This window comes from Balaenoptera borealis, assembly GCF_965194805.1.
Source record: "Balaenoptera borealis genome assembly, chromosome: 9".
NCBI lineage: Eukaryota > Metazoa > Chordata > Mammalia > Artiodactyla > Balaenopteridae > Balaenoptera > Balaenoptera borealis.
The window spans coordinates 68100973-68122608 of NC_138873.1; the positions used below are offsets into that span (position 1 = coordinate 68100973).

Sequence of the window (21636 nt, forward strand, 5' to 3'; positions counted from 1 at the left end):
CAAGAGAGGCCTCAATAGTGAGAGGCCCGCGCGCCGCGATGAAGAGTGGCCCCCGCTTGCCGCAACTAGAGAAAGCCCTCACACAGAAACGAAGACCCAACACAGCCATAAATAAATAAATTAATTAATTAAAATGTAGATTTCTTTAAAAAAAAAAATAATAATAATGTTTAACTTTGATGACATGCCTGTAAGATAAGCAGCATTTGAAGGTAGAGACTTACAAACAGGTTTCCCAAAAGTACGACACTTTTTACTCATCCAATTTATAGCAGCCAGTCCCCAGGATGGCTCCCAATAATCCATACCTCCTATATTCATGCCTTTGTGGAGTCCCTTCTACAGTGAATCAAGACTGGATCTCTGTGACCAATAGGACATGGTGAAAATGACCATGCATTGCAGCTTCTGTCTTGACCTCTTGGGTTACTCACTCAGGTCAGCTGCCATGCCATAAGGACAGTCAAGCAGCCATGTAGAAAGGAACTGAGGCCTCCCACCAGCAGCCATCCCCAACATGCCAGCCAACTGAGCAAGTCATCTTAAAGTAGATGACTCCTGCCCCAGTCAAACTTTCAGATGACTGCAGCCCCAGTTAAATCTGTCTGCAATCTTATTGAAAGACCAGAGTCAGAATTCTCAGCTGAGTCCCTCTCTAATTCCTGACTGACAGATTTTGGGAGATAATAAATAATTATTGCTGTTTCAAGATGCCAAGTTTTGGGGTGATTTGTTATATACCCTTAGTAACTGGAACATAATTTTACCCAACATAATCCAGGCCTAATTTTCAATGTTGTCCTTCATGAATGATGCTAACTCTTTAATGAAAAGTTTATGTGATTATGGCTTATGTTTTATATAACCAGTGGTCAAGAAGCCCAGCTATTTTGATAGATAAGTAGTAAAGAAAAGAAAGGAATAGAAGATGTGATGGGCTGAATTGTGTCCCCCCAAAATTCATATGACTATATTTGGAGACATGGCCTTTAAAGAGGTAATTAAGTTAAAATAAGGCCATTAAGGTAGCCCCTAATCCAACAGTACCAGTGTCCTTATAAGAAGGGAAAGAGAAACCAGGAGTTCACATGCACAGAGAAGAGACCATGTGAAGACACAACAAGCAGGTGGCCATCTGCAAGCCAAGGAGAGAGGCCTCAGGAGAAACCAAATCAGCTAACATCTTTTTTTTTTTTTTTAATAAATTTATTTATTTATAGCTGTGTTGGGTCTTCGTTTCTGTGCGAGGGCTTTCTCTAGTTGCAGCGAGCGGGGGCCACTCTTCATCGCGGTGCGCGGGCCTCTCTCTATCACGGCCTCTCTTGTTGCGGAGCACAGGCTCCAGATGCACAGGCTCAGTAGTCGTGGCTCACGGGCCTAGCCACTCCGCCGCATGTGGGATCTTCCCAGACCAGGGCTCGAACCCATGTCCCCTGCATTAGCAGGCAGACTCTTAACCACTGCGCCACCAGGGAAGCCCTCTTTTTTTTTTTTTAAGTTAAAAAAAAATTTTTTTTGAAGTATAGTTGATTTACAATGTTGTGTTAATTTCTGCTGTACAGCAAAGTGACTCAGTTACACATATATATACGTTCTTATATATATATATATATGTGTATATATATATATTCTTTTCCATTATGGTTTATCATAGGATATTGAATATAGTTCTCTGTGCTATAAAGTAGGACCTTGTTGTTTATCAAATCTGCTAACATCTTAATCTGAGATTTTCCAGCCTCCAGAACTGTGAGAAAATAAATTTCTGTTGTTTAAGCCACCCAGTGTGTGGTACTTCGTTACAGCAGCCCTGGAAAACTAATACAGAGGGGAAACCCATAGATTTAAAAAAAAAAAAAAAAAAGACTTAGAAGACATAACAAAAACATTTTATGGAACAACACTTAACCATAGTGTCCAGACCTACAAGAAAGTGATTACTACAGCAAATAATACAGGCAGCCTTCACTTTACATGGTTATAAATGTGCACAATTTCAGGTCCCACAGTTTAAATTACACCAGTCCTCCAACAACACGGCTCAAATCTCACTTACCATGGTGAATTAACTTTCAGAAACTGCATGAGGTACAAACTTCACTAACAGCACTCCAGTCTACAAATCACTATGTAATTAATATATGACCATCATGATCAGTGACCAATCATGTCACATCTTTCCAAGTCTGTCAGTGATTGGTCACTCATTTGTTACTCAGTTCACACAGACAGCAAACCATGTATCTGTGTTGTCTTCTTGTCTCCCAGTGAAAAACCCACATAATAGCTTACCAAAATAAACAATTAAAATAGGTAATTAGCCAACAAAGAAGAAAGTGCAGCAAAGAAATCAAAAGTGGTAACACTGGAAGTGAAATTTGAATGGAACAGGATGGAGTCACAGAAGAAATGTTTGACTGTGGGAAAGTTGACGCGCTACCACCCGAAGCCTCTAGATGTGCAGCCAGAGGAAGTGAATGAAGGGAACTGATCGCCATAAATGACGAAAGTGTGGAGATGAAAAGAATGAAGAAATGACGCTGCAAAAAGTCCACATTAAAGGAACTCCTGCAGATACTTCACAACACTGAAATCGCAAAGGATAAAATGTTGGAAACTGATCCAAACTTCTACAAGAGTATGAAAGTTCATCAAGGCATAGAAAAGATGCCTGCTGAAGATGCAGACTAGTATATACAGGAAGGATAAACAACAAGATCCTATTGTATAGCACAAGGAACTACATTCAATATCCTGTGATAAACCAGAATGGAAAAGAATATGAAAAAGAATGTATATATATGTATAACTGAATCACTTTGCTGTACAGCAGAAATTAACATGACATTGTAAATCAAGTATACTTCAATAAAATAAATTTTGAAAAGAAAAGATGCTTGTTCTGTATCATAAGTTACAGGATGGGAAAAGGCAAACCAAACTACTCTTGATAAGATTTTACAAAGAAATAAAAGTCTAATTCTCAATGTTGCTAATGTTTTAAATTACTGCATACTAAATTTTAGTATTTTTTCATTTCCCTCTACAATTATAACAGACAGTAAAAGAGTTTTTAATGTTCTGGCCAAACATATAAAGGTCTCAGAACAACTGCAATTTCTCCCACTGATGATTAAGATAGCCTATCAGGATTTCAGCATTTCTTTATAGTACCACAGTGCCATATAAGGCAAGGACTGCCTGTAGTTAATTTGGAGGGAGAGAGGGAGTTATGATTGAGATGCAACCCAAGGAGGGGCTTCTGGGGTGACTGGCAAAGTTCGATTTCCTGACTGGCGTGGCTGTTATAAGGGTATTTGGCTTATAATAATTTGTTAAGCTAAAAAATGTTTCTGGGCCTCAAATCCATGGGGGCAGGGGACTAGTCAATGAGGACCCGTCTGAAACATGGGTCCAGTGGTCACCTTTCTAAGAGAAAAGAAAAGGAAAGCCACAGAAGTAAGAAGGTGACTCGGCAGAGGGCACAAAGGCTGCTGTCAGACATGAAACTGGAACCCAAGCCTGCCGGCAGCCAAGTCGCACTCTTCTCTTTAAAGCCTGCCAGTCTCCCACGAAACAGACTTCTCCTGAAGGGCATCTGTACTGTGCAAGAGAGGTAATTCAGCCAGGTTTGAATGTATAGGCCTGGGGTTTTAAGATACATTACCTAATGCTAATAAGAAAGAAAAAGACAAATATGTAGGGAGGCCAAGAGAGAGTCACTGACCTTAAAATTTTTTTTTCCTAAATTATTTTTCAGGTAGAGAGATTAGGCTTTGCAGAGAACAGTAAAACAGTTTGGCCTCCCTCATCCTAGGGCAACAATACACTCAAACATAATGAATGCCATTTATTCTGTGGGGCTGAGACAGTGCTGCTGTGGATTTATGGTATCTGGTTAGGTTACAATCAATACTTGGTCTTCCCTTTTATTTTTTTATTTTTTTTAATTTTTAAAAATTTTTAAAAAATTTTATTTTATATTGGAGTATAGTTGATTAACAATGATGTGTTAGTTACAGGTGATTTTACAGTTACAGTTACAGCAAAGTGATTCAGTTATACCCATAGAGGTATCCATTCTTTTCGATTTTTCCTTTTAGATTTAGTACCATAACATAGAATTTTTCCCTTCACTTAAATACCCTAATAGCCTCTGACATTGCTTTTTTCATACAAAATCCAGGACTTCCCTGGCGGTCCAGTGGTTAAGACTCCGCAATTCCACTGCAGGGGCCACGGGTTCTTTCCCTGGTTGGGGAACTAAAGATCCCGCATGCTGTGTGACACGGCCAAAAAAGTCCATCACAGCTTCTGTCTGTTTACTGATTTGGGGAATATGTTTTCTCTCCACTATATACACAGCTTTCATTAACACTAACACTAAGTACTCCTTGTACACCTGAGACATTAACATCCATCCTATTTAGTTGGCTGGTAAGTTCAAAGCAGATAGTACGTCTCTTAAGATTTACTCTCTTACCCTCAAAGTTAATGTCTCTGACATTAAGGGAATTCCAAAGGCTGGGGAGAGAAGGACATAATAAGAAACAGCACAGAAGTCCTGGGGCAAAATCTGGTACAATATTTCATGTTCTACTTTTAGACACAAAAGCATGGCCACTTTTAACACCGTCAATTATAAGCACAGTGTTAGTGTTTTTGAGTCTTTAAATACCAAGGGAAGAATATAAATTTGTGAATTTAGGATTTAAAAAGACAGAAATGCACTGAGCATCAAGACAATTAGTTTTTTGGTGTATCAAAATCATCCGTTTTTAAAGACAGAAGCCTTATTGTTTTCAAAACGGCCTTTTCTCAAGGGTTTAGTAATAGCAAGGGAAGAAATTCTGGTATCTAGAGATAAATTAGACCTGTTGCATATCCTGCAGGGGAGAAAAGGAATGATCTAAAGCTATCATTTTAATAAAAATAGAAGACGGTTGTTTATTTAGCAACCTCTTGAGAACATGTTCCCTGATGGTATTCCTAACTTCCTGGCAATGCTGGGCTCCCTTAAAGAGGGTATACTTTGAATGATTAGTAATTCTAATCATATATGAAATATCCTGGGTCTAAGGGAACTCATTATTGAAAGGAATCCTTTGATAATCTTACATAGGATTCTTTAAATCCTTATTAGCATATGCTTTTGAAATCAGTTTCCCAAGACGTCGCCCAACAGGAAGGTATCTAATTAGCTGTTAAGTCCTTCATTGGATGATAATGTGTTTACTTTACTTACATTTCAGAGTACAAAATACCCTGGCTTACATCCAATCAAACACCCAGGTTTATTTCAGCAGGGCAGCAAAGAGGGAAATGTTTAAAGGCACCTGACCCTCAATTTTAACACTGCTTTTGAACAGCAACACAGCTCCACTCCTAGTTAAGTACTGAAAGTGTGAGGTTCTTTGATTCTTCCTTCAAGTTTTTATTTTTCTGGTTTTTGTTTTTGGAATTTTTTTTTTTGCGGGGGTGGGGGGCGTCTCACTTTTTTCCATATTGTATTAAAACCCAACAGGTGCCAGGGGATTTTGCCATCATTCATTACTGGCTTGGCAGCTCTTTACTCAGTTTTTGAATAGCAAATGGAGGAAAACAAAGGCTTCAGTGAGCAAACCGTTCATTAAGTATCACATAACGTAGGGTAATACATTCTGGAGATTAAGGAAATTATAAACCATTAAATCAGCATCCGTTCTTAAAGCACCTATAAAGCACCTGGACTTCGGTTCTTCCTCTCATGGTAACTTCTTCTGCTATTAACTTTTATCTTGATTTTTAAAGAGAGACAGCTAGCCCAGGGCTATACTGCTAATTTTAGCTTTAATTTGTTCCCTCTTAGCATCAAGAGGCATACAGAGCTACAACGTAAACCAATCAGTTTCTCTGAAGCCCCAGTGCCAACTTCCCTATCATTATTTCTATTTGAAAGCAAAGCAGCAGATGGCTGTATAGGTGCAGTCAGGCAGTCAATGATTTGATTTATATGATAAGCCCACTGCCAGGTCTCTCTGCACATGTTCAGAATGCTGATGACTAACGCCGCTGGGCAGTCCCCTTTTGGTTCCAAGCTCTCCTATATAGTAGGCAAGGCTTCAGTTCTGGCTGAGTCAAGAAGCATATCTGGAGCTGTCAGAGAAACTATTTCTAGGGACCCAAAGACAAGTTGCCACAAGGGTCTGAGTTACTTGAAGCCCAGGCCACCTGCATCAGAATCTGGGGTGCCTGTTACACGTGCATCTTCCCAGACCTGATGAATCAGGACCTAAGGAATGAGAGGGTGGGCATCTTTGAATTTTAATAGAGTTCCCAGATGATTCTTATACATGGTAAATTGGAAACAGATTGGTCTAAGGAAGCCTACTGGAAGACAGATTGGCAGATAGCTAACTAGAAGATCAACTGAATAACCTGCCCAAGATCACTTAAAGTCTATTTTAACTACCTCGATAGGTAGATTTTATTATCCTCACTATGATGGCGAACTGTGGGCCAGAGATTAAGTAAATCCTCAGTAGGAGCAGAGTTACCTCAAACCAAGTTATACAAATTTTAGGTCTAATGAAAGGGTTAGCAAACTTTCCATAAAGGGATACTAAATAAATACATTAGGTGTTGTGGGCCATATGGTCTCTGTGACAGTTACTCAACTCTGCCAGTATAGTGTGAAAGCAACCATAGGAGGTATGTAAATCAATGAGTATGGCTGTGTTCTAACAAAACTTTACAAAACAGGCAGTGGGCTAGACTTGGCCCATGGCTATAACTTGCTGACCTTTGGTCTAGTGCATCTTTAATTCCAACATGGGCACCATAAAATGTAACTTTAAAAGAAAAAAATTAGGACTTAAAAGATGGTAAATATTCATTGTTGGGACCTCTTCCTTAGGTAGAACAGCCCAGTCTCAACTAGTAATGGGTAAATGAAACACTACTACAGGCTGACCTTGAAGACATTGTGGATCTGGTTCCAGACCACTGCAATAAAGTGAATACTGCAATAAAGCAAGTCACACTAGTGTCTTGGTTTCCCAGTGCATATAAAAGTCATATTTACACTACACTGTAGTCTATTTAGTGTGTAATAGCATTATGTCTTAAAAATGTACATACCTTAATTTTAAAATATTTTATTGCCAAAATATGCTTACCATTGAGTCTTCAGTGACATAATCTTTTTGCAATAGTAACATCAAAGATCACTGAACACAGATCATCATAACAAATATACTAATAATGAAAAGGGTTGAAATATTGCAAGAATTACCAAAACGTGACACAGAGACACAAAGTGAGCAAATGCCATTGGAAAAATTGTGCCGATGGACTTGCTCAATACTGGGTGGCCACAAACCTTCAATTTGTAAAAAACACAGTATCTGTGAAGCACAATAAAGCAAAGCACAGTAAAGCAAAGAGCAATAAAACAAGATATGCCTGTATAGTGAGTGTAACTACTAAAGTTGTGGACCACTTTCTCCATGACTCCAGCTAAGTACTGGGATCTTTCACACTTGATAGTCTCCATTTCTAGCTGTCGGATGCTGAATATAGCCAAATGGCGCCCTCCTAGACACAAAATGGCTTCAAGCAAATAAGATAAACAGATCCAAATCTTACAACATTAATTTCCCTTAAGGGCAAATAAGTAGGGCTTCCGTGGTGGTGCCATGGTTAAGAATCCGCCTGCCAGTGCAGGGGACACGGGTTCGAGCCCTGGTCCGGGAGGATCCCACATGCCATGGAGCAACTAAGCCCGTGCGCCACAACTACTGAGCCTGTGCCCTAGAGCCCGCGAGCCACAGCTACTGAGCCCACGCACCTAGAGCCCGTGCTCCGCAACAAGAGAAGCCACCGCAACGAGAAGCCGGCACCACAATGAAAAGTAGCCCCCGCTTGCCACAACTAGAGAAAGCCCGCACACAGCAACGAAGACCCAATGCAGCCAAAAATAAATAAATTTTTTAAAAAATTAAGATCTTTAAAGAGCAAATAAAAGTGACACATACATTTATGACTGTGTAATACATCCCATGGTGAAGACTGCTTTTGTTTTTTTTTTGAAGAAGAAAGTTTTCATACTTGCCTATTGCCAGCAGCTGGAAGTAGTTTTAAATTACTATGAGAACATTCATGAACTCAATAAGACATGCATATTGTTGTTCTTTGCTAATCTTCCTCTTTGCTAATGTTCCATCTTTCTCAAATGTACAATTTTCTAGGGGGTTGAGTGACTCTGAATAAATAAAATATACTTCATTCCCTAATAAATGTACAAAACTAGATGGCTTAATCCCATTTTTATTTGCTCAACAATTATGACAAAATTGTTTCCCGTATGAAGGTCTCATCCACACTTTACACTACAAAGACATAACACTTGCTGTTTGGAAAGTGAGAAATAAATAATATGAAGGCAGTTACACTGAACTGACCAGTTAAAAGACTAGCATATTAATATAAAAGATGGCTACTTATCCACCAAAGAGTTCTGTTCCCCTTCTAAAGTAAATGATTATTGGGATTCCCTGGTGGTCCAGTGACTAGGACTCAGTGGCCCTGGGTTCAATCCCTGATCGAGGAACTAAGATCCCGGAATCTGCATGTGCAGCCAAAAAATAAAAAATTAAATAAATAAATAAAGTAAATGATTATTGCTCAGAAGCAGCTGTCTGGCCAGGCGCTATATCTCCCAGCCTCCATAAATTGAGGTGGGGCTCTGAGCTGCTTCTGGCCAATGGAATGTGAGCAGAAGTGATGTCTTCACTTGCTGGTGAGGGTAGTTAATCTGGATGCATTTTTCATACTCTCTTCCCCCTTGTAGCGACACGAGAAACCACATGTTGAAAATGATGGTATAACAGGATGGAAGGAGCCTTTATCTCAGAGTCACTTGCAGAAGAGCTAACCAGGAGAGCTGCTCAACCAGGAATAACCTATTTGGACTTTAGGTGAGCTGGAAATAAACTTTTACTGGATTAAGCTACTGAGATTTGGAGATGTTTGTTACAGCAGTTAGCCTACCCTAACAGAATATATTTTGAGTTGGATAAATGAGTCAAGTCATAATTTATTGAAGGGTTTCTAAGATGAATGCAAATATTGAAGAATCACATGTATAAGAAAAACTTGAAAGTTACAGTTTTTCCCATTTATGCAATCCATTCATATGAGTTAAAAACCAGTCTGAATGACTAGAGAGTTCTATTTATAAATAAATTCTGATACTAACATCTTTTATAACAATACATCATTGCAACAGCTCACCTAAATCACTGGATACTCCACAAGGTAGAATGTATTGTATGATATATTTATAATACATTTAAAACATAAAGTGTAAACCAGAAGACAATCTGAAAATTAAATTTGTATTCCCCAAGGCAGAATCTACTGAACTTCAGTCATTCAGGACAACTTCATGAGTTTTCCAGAGCTGTACCTCAAGTATTATTTTCTTCCTATTTTTCTGGAGCCTAAAGAGGGCAGGGACAGAAATGGCAGTTGTGAGGCTGAGTCCTGCACACACTCTAGTTCCATATCTGCCCACTAGGGACTCCAAGACAGTTTGCTATGGGGCTCCTCTGGCCCTTGAGGAATGGATCCTGGAGTTTGTAGGATATAGGAGAGAATGGCGGGAGGCTCTGAGGGAAAAGAATTGTTCACGCTTCTCCCAGGTTTAAACAGAAAGAAAGCCTCTGGAGGTTGGTAAGGGGAAAGATATACCAGAAAACTGAAAGGGGCTAAGACACCCAAGTGAAAGAGCCTGTTATGCGGTGGGTAGAGCTCTGTAAACAACATTTTCTTGCATTGCTTACTAACCATTTTTGGGTTAGGGAACCATGTGAGACTATAACAAAAGCTATGGAATGTCTTCCCTCTCATATATACAAATGAGCATTCACTTAAATACTTACACCTAAATTCTGGGAGCTCTTAGAGCATCTGTAGCCCATCAATGAACCTCAGGTTAAGAATCCCTATTTCAAAGTAAGTCAGACAGAGAAAGACAAATATCATATTTACATGATTATATGTGGAATCTAAAAAAGGAGTACAAATGAACTTACCTACAAAACAGAAATAGAGTTACAGATGTAAAAAGCAAACTTATGGGGACTTCCCTGGTGGTCCAGTGGCTAAGACTCCATGCTCCCAGTGCAGGGGGGCCTGGGTTCGATCCCTGGTCAGGGAACTAGATACCACATGCCACAACTAAGAGTTTGTGTGCTGCAACTAAGACCCAGCGCAGTCAAATAAATAAATAAATATTAAATAAATAAATAATATAATGCCTTTAAAAAAAAAAAGAAAACAAACTTATGTTACCAGGGGGTAAGGGGGGGAGGGATAAATGGGGAAATTGGGATTGACATATACACACTACTATATATAAAATAGGTAACTAATAAGGACCTACTATATAGCACAGGGAACTCTACTCAGTACTCTGTAATGGCCTATATGGGAAAAGAATCTAAAAAAGAGTGGATATGTGTATACGTATAACTGATCCACCTTGCTGTACACCTGAAACTAACACAACATTGTAAATCAACTATACTCCAATAAAAAATTTTTTAAAAAATCAAGCATGTTTTCAGAAACATCAAAACAACAACAACAACAAAAAGAATCCCTATTTTAGTAGGAGATTTAATAGCTGCTCCTCAGGTTGATATAGGAACCTACTAATAAATAATGCAGGCTCTTCCCTATACAAGAGAGAACACAGCTACTTCTTGCATCTCTTCTCCTATGACTGGGGATAAGGAGGAGGAGGAAAGAGAGGTAATGTCACTCCTTGGCCTTTCTAGCCATCCTGCACTGTTCTTAACCTCTATGCCTTGGTACAGTCCAGCAGTGGGGCCCCATCAATGGGATTATTTATTTATTTATTTATTTATTTATTTATTTATTTATTTATTTATTTATTTATTTATGGCTGTGTTGGGTCTTCGTTTCTGTGCGAGGGCTTTCTCTAGTTGTGGCAAGCGGGGGCCACTCTTCATCGCAGTGCACGGGCCTCTCACTATCACGGCCTCTCTTGTTGCAGAGCACAGGCTCCAGATGCGCAGGCTCAGTAATTGTGGCTCACGGGCCTAGTTGCTCTGCGGCATGTGGGATCTTCCCAGACCAGGGCTCGAACCCATGTCCCCTGCATTGGCAGGCAGATTCTCAACCACTGCACCACCAGGGAAGCCCTTTTTTTTTTTTTTTTTACTTTTTTAAACTTTATTTTGAAACAACATTAGTCTCACATAGAAGCTGCAAAAATAGTCCATGAACCTCAAAGGTATTAAGAGTAAGTAAAATAAGCCAGTCACAAAATAACAAATATTGTATGATTCCACTTATAGGAGGCATCTAGAATCAAACTGACAGAGAAAGAAAGTAGAGTAGTGGTTACCAGGGGCCTGGGGGAGATGGGATTGGGGAGTTATCATTTAACGGGTACAGAGTTTCAGTTTAGGATGATGAAAAAACTCTTGAGACTGACAGTGGTGATGGTGACACGACAATGTGAATGTGATTAATGCCACTGAACTGCATACTTAAAAACTTACTGAAATGGTAAATTTTATGTCGTGTATATTTTATCACAGTAAAAAAATAATACAGAGAGTTCCTGTGTACCCTATCTCCCAATGGTAATATCTTACATAACCACAGTACAATTATCAAAACAAGGAAACTGGCACTGGTATAATACTATTAAGTAAACTTACAGAACTTATTTGGATTTCACTTTTTCCATGGGCTCACAGTGTTTGTGTGTGTGTGTGTGTGTGTGTAGTTCTATGAATTTTATCACATTCATAGATTCATGTAACTACCACCATAGTCAAAGTACAAAACTGTTTCAAATCCCCATTTTACAGACTAGGAAACTGAGGCATAATGAGGTTAAGTAAACCGTCAAAAATGTTACAACCAATAGGTGCCAGAGCCAGGCATCTAACCCAGTAAGATGCCTGGGGCATAGCTAGGATACTCAAATGCATCCATATATACCTACTCAAGAAGTCTGTTCTTTGGTACTTGAATATTTTATACTACATATGGCATAATATAAAACAGTATATAATACATCTCAACATTCTACCATTGGGTCAAATTCAGAATTTCAGCTAGGACTTCCAGTTCACTTGCTATTTTCTAGCTAGAAAGTAAGTTTAAAAACTGGCACAAGGGACTTCCCTGGTGGTGCAGTGGTAAAGAATCTGCCTGCCAATGCAGGGGACATGGGTTCGAGCCCTGGTCTGGGAAGATCCCACATTCTGCAAAGCAACTAAGCCCATGCACCACAACTACTGAGCCTGCGCTCTAGAGCCTGCAAGCCACAACTACTGAGTCCGTGTGCCACGACTACTGAAGCCCACGCGCCTAGAGCCCGTGCTCCACCACAGGAGAAGCCACTGCAATGAGAAGCCCGCACGCCACAATGAAGACCCAACGCAGCCAAAAATAAGTTAATTAATTAATTAATTTTTAAAAACTGGCATGAGACATGTTATCCCTGCCAAAGAAAGAGAAATAACTTTTAGTTTTGTGAAAAATCTGAATTGAAAATTTCCAAGTCAAATTGTTCATGATTTATTTTTCATCCTCAATAATAAATTCAAATCACTACCATCTAACCATGATAAAATAGGTCCATCTCGGGCTTCCCTGGCGGCGCAGTGGTTAAGAATCCGCCTGCCAGTGCAGGGGACACAGGTTCGAGCCCTGGTCCGGGAAGATCCCACATTCTGCGGAGCAACTAAGCCCATGCGCCACAACTACTAAGCCTGCGCTCTAGAGCCTGCGAGCCACAACTACTGAGCCCATGTGCTACAACTACTGAAGCCCACGTGCTACAACTACTGAAACCCACGTGCCTAGAGCCCATGCTCCGCAACAAGAGAAGCCACCGCAATGAGAAGCTCACACACCGCAACGAAGAGTAGTCCCCGCTCGCTGCAACTAGAGAAAGCCCGTGCACAGCAACAAAGACCCAACGCAGCCAAAAATAAATAAATAAAAAATAAATAAAATTAAAAAAAAAAAATAGGTCCATCTCACATCATTACATTTCCACCTCTCATTAAGCAAATATTTTAGTTACTAGAACATCTAAATAGTTCCATTACGGGAACAAAGTATTTTTTTAGTACATTTGATTAACAATGAATTTTCTTGTGTAATTTTTAAAACTTTTTAACTAATTTATTTTTCTGATTATAAACTAAATATATGTTCGTTGTAAGAAGCCTTAAAATTTCCGTAAAGATGCAGAGGGGGGGAAAACACCCACTACTCCTAAAACTCACCACCTAGAGGCAATTTCCTTGTATATCAGATTCCCCTGGGACTTTCCTAGAGTTAGAATAAAATGCTGACATTTTTAAAAACTGAAAACTCTAATTTACTGAAAAATGAATATAAATTTTCTGACCTTGGAATCAGGTTTTAGAATAAGATGGTACTTTGGGTTTATATTCTAAAATGTGAATACACGCATACATAGTCTGAAAGGACTCTACACAGTAAGCTATTGATGTTCATAATAAAAGGAAGTCATCAGGTTACATCAGGTTAACAATCTCATTAGCTCTCTTTGGCTCACAGACCATCAGGTTGATTCAAGGGCACCGATCTCTAGAAGTGAGGAAAAAAAAGAGTGTTGCTTTTACACTGTGAATATGAATGATTTCACAAAACGATACCTTTAAAAAATAATATTTTGGTCTAGTCCTCTTAGTTAGTGAAGAGAAAACTGAGACTCTGAGATATTTTCTGGAACTCCACAGCAAGTTGGTGGCCAGGACTACACTACGTTTCCTGATGTCCATCCAATGTCCTTCCATCCTCCTCAAGGACCCCGGACGTGCCCCTCGATCCAACCCGACAAGATGATGGAGAACAGGGTTCCTAGAGCTAAGGTGGAAAAGGTCACAACCTTGAAAGAACTAAGTTCTGTTTTCACCTCTTACCTACTTAATATCTGTAAGGAAAATTGACCTTATTCTTTTGTATTTATTCCTTTTACAAACATTTCTCAAAGCATATGTTCTTTACAAAAACAAAAATAAACCAAAAAAAAAAAAAAAGCCTTGCTGATTCCTGTTTAGCTATTAGTATTAGTTTACTTCAAACTACTTCTCCATTCTTGGTTACCATCTGCTGATATCTATCTCCATTAAATTCACCTTTTTTTATTTTTTTATAAATTTATTTATTTATTTATTTATTTATTTAATTTTTGGCTACGTTGGGTCTTTGTTGCTGCACGCGGGCTTTCTCTAGTTGCGGCGAGCGGGGGCTAGTCTTCGTTGCGGTGCGTGTGCTTCTCATTGCGGTGGCTTCTCTTGTTGCGGAGCACGGGCTCTAGGCGCGTGGGATTCAGTAGTTGTGGCGCATGAGCTTAGTTGCTCTGCGGCATGTGGAATCTTCCCAGCCCAGGGCTCGAACCCATGTCTCCTGCATTGCCAGGCGGATTCTTAACCACTGCGCCACCAGGGAAGTCCCAAATTCACCTTTTTTTAAAGAACGCTTTTTACTATCATGGACAGAAATATTTCCCATAATCTCCATTCTGGAACTGAAGACAAATCAGTGATGTAGAAATTAAGTCCATTCAGCTACCAATAAACTCCCAAATTTAAATTAAATCTTTTCCTCCTTACATACCCTTTCTTAGTTTTACATGAAGATATTAAGAGTCAAGCACTTCCCAGATGGTCAACAGACACATGAAAAGATGCTCAATATTGCTAATCATCAGGGAAATGCAAATCAAAACCACAATGAGCTATCACCTCACACCTGTCAGCATGACTATCATCAAAAAGAACACAAATAACAAATGCTGGAGAGAGTGTGGAGAAAACGGAACCCTCTTGCACTGTTGGTGGTAATGAAAACTGGTGCAGCCACTATGGAAAACAGTATGGAGGTTCCTCAAAAAGCTAAAAATAGAACTACCACATGACCCAGCAATTCCACTCCTGGGTAAATATCTGAAAAAAACAAAAACACTAATTCGAAAAGATACATGCACCCCCATGTTCATAGCAGCATTATTTACAATTGCCAAGATATGGAAGCAACCTAAGTGTCCATCAACAGATGAATGGATAGTATTTCCCTGGTGGCGCAGTGGTTGAGAACCCACCTGCCAATGCAGGGGACATGGGTTCGAGCCCTGGTCCAGGAAGATCCCACATGCCATGGAGCAACTAAGCCCGTGCGCCACAACTACTGAGCCTGTGCTCTAGAGCCCGCGTGCCACAACTACCGAAGCCTGCGTGCCACAAGTACTGAAGCCGGCATGCCTAGAGCCCATGCTCCGCAATAAGAGAAGCCACCCGCAATGAGAAGCCTGCGCACCACAATGAAGAGTAGCCCCCGCTCACCACAACTAGAGAAAGCCTGTGTGCAGCAACAAAGACCCAACGCAGTCCAAAATAAATAAATAAATTTATTAATAAAAACAGATGAATGGATAAAGAAGATGTGGTATATATATACATATACATAAACACATGGGAATATTATTCAGACATAAAAAAGAATGAAATTTTGCCATTTACAGCAACACGGATGGACTTGGAGGGCATTATGCTAAGTGAAATAAGTCAGACAGAGAAAGATAAATACTGTATGGTATCACTTACATGTGGAATCTAAAAAATACAACAAACTAGTGAATACAACAAAAAAAAGGAGACTCACAGATACAGAGAACAAACTAATGGTTACCAGTGGGAAGAGGGAGGGAGGAGGGGCAGTATAGCGGTAGGGGACTAAGAGATACAAACTATTAGGTATAAAATAAGCTACAAGAATATATTGTACAACATAGGGAATATAGCCAATATTTTATAATAACTGTAAATGGATTATAGCCTTTAAGAAAAAGAGTCAAGCATTTTGCAAAGCACTTTGTGCCTGATATCAGATTCTAATAGCTAAACAGATGCTCAAACTTTCTGAATCTCAATTTTCTTTTAATTATGAGTTGCAGACAAAAAGAAGAAAGCAATTCATTCTAACCCACATTTTATTATCTACAATGCAGTTTTCTACTTTATACCCTAAAACCATAAGGCGTTGAGTATTATCTATAAAAATATTGAATTACCATGTTGTATACCTGAAACTAATATAATATTGTTAAGTCAGCTATACTTTTTTAAAAAAAGATGTTATTAAATATAATCAGCTTAACCCAAGGCAAGATATGAAATTCTTATTTTTTAAGAAAGGAGCAATATGTTAAGTAAAAATAATGCTGATAATTTATAGACGGGCATGAAATGGAAAAAATGGAATTATCAGTTCAGAAGAATCAAATACTTTCTCACACACAAACATATATCCAAATTTTATAGAGGGAGAAAAAAACCCTCAACATTATAAACCAAAACAAACAGAAAAAAAATTTTATGTCAATTTGGAAGCATCACCTATGGTTCTGTACAGGCTTCCCAATGATAAATGACTGAAGAAAGCAACAATAAGAATCCACAACTATGCTAGGGAAACATCACTATTGAGTGTATTCTCACAAATTGTTAAAATATCACCAGGTCCTAGCTTACACTTGGGATCTGGGCAAGGAATAGGACAAGGGAGGAAAGGTCTATGTTACCTAAAAGGCACCGTGACAGCCATCTGTGACATCGTTATTCAAGTCAGCCTTTCCTTGGAGGATTAACAAGTACCACTTATTGATAGGAATTATCATGGGATGCTCTACAATTTAATAAAAACTGTTTCATCTGAAAAGATTATCTGTTCTCTGTGCCAAAAGTATATGTGGAAATTAAATCCTACTTGAAACATTTCTCGGCCTGTAACCTACGTCCAAACTTCCCAAGACATAAGACAAAGTCCGGGCTCAATCCAATCAGTTATGACCTCCTCCCCAAACCAGGGCACATGGTGGCAAATGAAAATGAGTATTCCAAGGATGGTCTAAAAAAATCAAAAAGTGTCACAATGGTACACCAGAGTTTTCTGTTTGAAAATGATAAATCATCCTATAATGTGAACTAATTACCTCATAGTTTATTTGCTAAGGTTGAGATTTCAAGTACTGGCTATTCTTAAATAGGGGCAATGACATACACCTATTACTGGACATTCATTTAGTACTATTTAACAATCATTAAAACAGCTACCATTTCTTGAGACTCCATTATATTCCAGGGCTTTAACAGATGGTTTTACATACGTTACCTAGTTTAATCCTCTGAATGACCCTTATCAGGAAGGCTCTAGCCACTCCATTTTACACAGAGGAGAAAACCAAGATGTAGCTCACTGCACCCAGAAGCTTAACCTGGGGCTACTTCAGGCAGACACCTTCCTTAGTAACTGATCTCTCTTGGGAAGGGGGTTTTACCTTAGACCAACAACTCCCCAACTGTGCACCAAGGCACTCGGGAGCTGTAGAAAATGCACAGGGGAAACGTAGGATTTTTGAAAATTTCAAGGGAGACACAGTGTACTCAATGCGCTCGACACTGAACCTACAGACTGGAGGAGCCCACAGCTTCAACATCAGATCCCGTTACATTCCTGTCAATGACATCATATCTCTGCAAAGCTTGGGTTTTCAGTGGTTGCTGTGATAAAAAGCAAGTGCTGCAGAAAAATTAATGTGGGACAGGAAATGAGACTGGGATCCAATCTGATCCCAAAGTTTGTGCGTGCAGCACACACACACACACACACACACACACACACACACATCCTCTTTGTAGCTGTGGTTATTTAAGAATGATATAAATATTTTTCTCTCAGTTTATGTGCATTCTTTTTTTTTCAAACAGCTTGTATGTTGTTAAGATATAAATACTTATTACGTTATTTCAACCTAACTACTACTAACTACCTAAATCTAGGGACACTGAAAAAATTACTTAGATACTAAGGGGGCCATGAACCAAGTTTAGGAATCTTTGCCTTAACCAAGAAATGTCAGAATGTGTAAGATTCACAGAGGAGACCTGTGATTCAGCCCAAAGAAATAACTTAAGGTCCCTAACACAAATATCATAACCAGACAAAGAAGAATTTAGGTTAAAACCATTTTTAAAGGTCACTCTCAGCTGGCTTAATCCTTCAAATCTCATACAATGTCCCCTGGAAAACTGGTATTTTTTTTAAACACTTCTAAAACACATGCACACAAATTACTGTTTTTCCAATTCTTAGGGACTCAAGCAAAGCTTTCAAAATTACAGCCTCCAAGCTATGTTAGAAGAGACTGGCCCTCCCCGACACAGACAGAACACACCCGCAGAACCTGTGCCAAAGGAAACTGGGGGCAGACTCTGACAGCCAGCCTGCCCATCCCAGCACTTTTGATACTTTCAGCTTTCTGTGGTTTGCATCTTACTCTCAATATCCTGCTTTTACGTTCTACAGGAATGCTCCAGGTTATTGTGGAAAGGCTTGTTTGGAAACTTCCCTTCCACAGAGTTTTTCATGTAAGATATTAAGTGTGAAAAGCAAGGGGAAAATAAACACAAAATCCAGACTATCAGTTCCTTGGGGAGAGAGAGAGAGGTAAGTGGAATGCCACAGGGAGGAGGGCTCGGGCCTGCAAGGTTCTGAGGATGCTCTGGTTCTTCAGCTGGGTGATGGGTACTTGGGTGTGCCTTGTGTTCCTATTCTTTAATTTGTACCTCTCCGTTTGATACTTTCTGAATGTATGATACAGTCCACAGTGGCAGCACCAGAATTTCAATATGCGAGGGCCTTGGGAGTTAAAAGAGTACTTCTTCTCTAAGCAGAGTTGGATCACAAGCCGTCTGCTTTTACTTGGATTATATGCTTATCTGGAGGGGCTCTGGAGAGGCTGATGAGTTTGAGTGGAAAGCTAAGGTTAATTTTTGGTGCCACCACCGAACAAGGAGTTAACAAATTAGCATTTTGTTATCACCCTTGGTTTATACCTCCCAACAACATGCAACCAGTTGTTTTCTGGGCTCTTACTCCTTTTCACCCTTCTTCCACTCTCCCCTCCTCATTTAGAACCTAGAGGGCAGAAAACTCTTCCGATTTTAATTTATATCCCTAATCAAAAAAAAAAAAAAATTCATTTACCAGATACTAAGCACCTGCTAGGGATGATGAAAGATAAATATGTATAGTCCAGCACCTACTACAGCAGGAGAACAACAGGTTGCTACTGCTATTTTAAGGATGGGAAACTCCATCAGAGACCATCAGTACACTGTGGGACCACCGTGGACCCAGGGGTGTTTGTGTTCACTGCCCAAGTGCTTCCCACTTCCATTGGCCTAACAGACATTAGCTCAATGTGAATGAGTATCACCATCCAACAGACTCACAAAAAGGATACCCAACCTTCAAGAGCGCTATGCCAAGCTTTTCACTTGCATCATTTCATTTAATTTCTACAACCACACCACCAGGTTATGTATCATACACCCAGTTTACAATTCTAAAAACTGAGGTTTAAAGAAGTGGGTTTTCCAATGTCACACACCTAACAAGTGGCATCAAGACTCAATCTCATGACCCCAAAGGGGATCTCTTAACCACCACTTAAACCATCCCAACATGCTTTAGGGAAAACATTCTTTTTTTTCTTTTTGGTCTGCGTTGTGTCTTCGTTGCTGCGCGCGGGCTTTCTCTAGTTGTAGCGAGCAGGGGCTGCTCTTCTTTCCAGTGTGCAGACTTCTCACCGCGGTGGCTTCTCTTGTTGCGGAGCACGCGGGTTTCGGTAGTTGTGGCTCGCGGGCTCTAGAGCGCAGGCTCAGTAGTTGTGGCGCACGGGCTTAGTTGCTCCGCGACATGTGGTATCTTCCTGGAGCAGGGCTTGAACCCGTGTTCCCTGCACTGGCAGGCGGATTCTCAACCACTGCGCCACCAGGGAAGGCCCGGGAAAACATCCTTGACCCACTCTAGGAAACCGACGCTCCTCTCGGGTCGACTTCCCCTCCCGCCCCTCAAATCTACCGGAAGCACCACACTGAAATTTCCAAAACAAGTGTCCGTGAGCTGATGTCTAAACTCAAACCAAACAACGTGCTCGCTCCCTTGAGCCCGGGGAGATGCCACTTGCTAACTCTTTACGGAGCTTAAGTTCAGCCAGAGCGGACCTCCCCGGGGTAGGGCAGCCCCACGGTCCGGCGCTTGCAGCCCTTTGTGGTCCTCGAAGGGGTGAGGGAAGGGGTCAGGCTGCTGTCGCGTCCGAGCCGAGCCCGGTCACTCGGAGGCCTGCCCGCAGGCCCAGGGACGGCGGGGGGCGCTGGCGACCAGAGGGGACCCTCCCTTACGCCCGAAGACGGCCGGCCTCCGCGTCCGGTCTGGGACCCCCGCCCCACCCCACCCCACCCCCCCTTTCTACAAACTCTTTGACCTCACTGGAGAAAGAGGAGGGGGACGTGCAAAGACGAGAAAGTTCTCTGCCTCCTCCCACCAAAGTTCTATATTCTAGGGAAGCAACTGAAGGAAAGAGACAAGGGAGGTGCCCCAGAAAGGACCCCCCCTCCCGCGCCGGCTTCCCCAGAGGCCGCAGGAAAGGGGGCAACGCGCTCCGTCTGGGACTCCTCCCCAGACAGCGATCTGGGGGCGCTCCCACCCGCGACACGGTCCTCCCGGAGGCCCCCCGAGAGTAGAGGACGCCGGTCCTGGGATGAAGAGGGGTCTCGAAGGGACCCGGCGAGGTCACACGGTACCTTTCTCTCCGTGCCGCTGGGACCGATGCCGGCGACAGGGTGGGGGGCGAGGTGAGACGATGGGCACGGGCTCCCGCTGGCTCCGGCGGCCCCTGGGCCTCGGCGCCGCCCAGCGCCGCCGCCTCCTGCCGCCGCTCGCCGGTCTGCGCTCCCCGGTCCGCGTTCCCCGCTCCCGCAGGTTACCTGTGGCCGAGCCGACGTGCCCGCCGCCCGCTCGGCGCCCCGCCCCGCCCGCGCTCCTAGGCTGGGCCCGCAGCGCCCCACAGCGGCCGGTCAGGGCACGGCGGCGGCCCGAGGGGAGGCGGGGCCCCCAGGGCCCTCGGGCTGGCCTTGGCCTGCAGCCAGCTCCCTCCTGGGCCGCTGCCCCTTCCGCGCCCTCCTGAGAGCCATCCTTATAAAGAGTGAGAGGAACAGCGGATGCAGTTGGGTGAGGTTTTCCTGGCAGGGGTTGCCAGGAGGTTTGTAGGAGGGAGAGGGGATTCGGGAGGAGAAACCATCCCTCAACCTGTGGCCAAGTGTGTATTTCAATATGTTCGTAGTTCACTTAACTGGGATGTCTCAGTAGAAGCTGAACAACAATGATGAATGATCCAGGCTCATTAGAAAGCTGGAGAGAAGAAAGGAAGCCTTTATTCCAAAAAGCTTGTCTGTTAATAGCTTGTCGGAAGCATCCCATACGAAACAGGCAAAAGCATTGAACGTTCCTGCCTCCTATATTCAAATCACACTTTACATACCATTAACTCGGTCTGGTTTTGTCTGTTTTTCACAGTCACTACTTCAGTATCTAGAGGAGCTCCCTGAACATAGCGAGCACTCAGTAAATTATTGTTGAACGAATGTATGAATGAGTAGGACCTCATTCAGCCTTTTGAAGAAGCGCGACAGGTATCTGCTCTCTGAACACAGAGAGCTGGAGAGGGAGGTG

At 41.5% G+C, this 21636-nt stretch overlaps 1 protein-coding gene across 3 annotated transcripts in view; it reads right to left on the bottom strand.

Annotated features, from left to right (window-relative positions):
• Positions 1 to 20839, bottom strand: part of ANKRD6 (ankyrin repeat domain 6) — a gene marked incomplete at its 3' end in the record, with an annotated part of 203713 nt that extends 182874 nt beyond the window's left edge. For all 3 annotated transcript variants that reach the window (XM_082405932.1, XM_082405936.1, XM_082405934.1), the window contains exon 1: positions 20709 to 20839. The remainder of the gene's footprint in view (positions 1 to 20708) is intronic.
• Between the last annotated feature and the right edge of the window lie 797 nt (positions 20840 to 21636).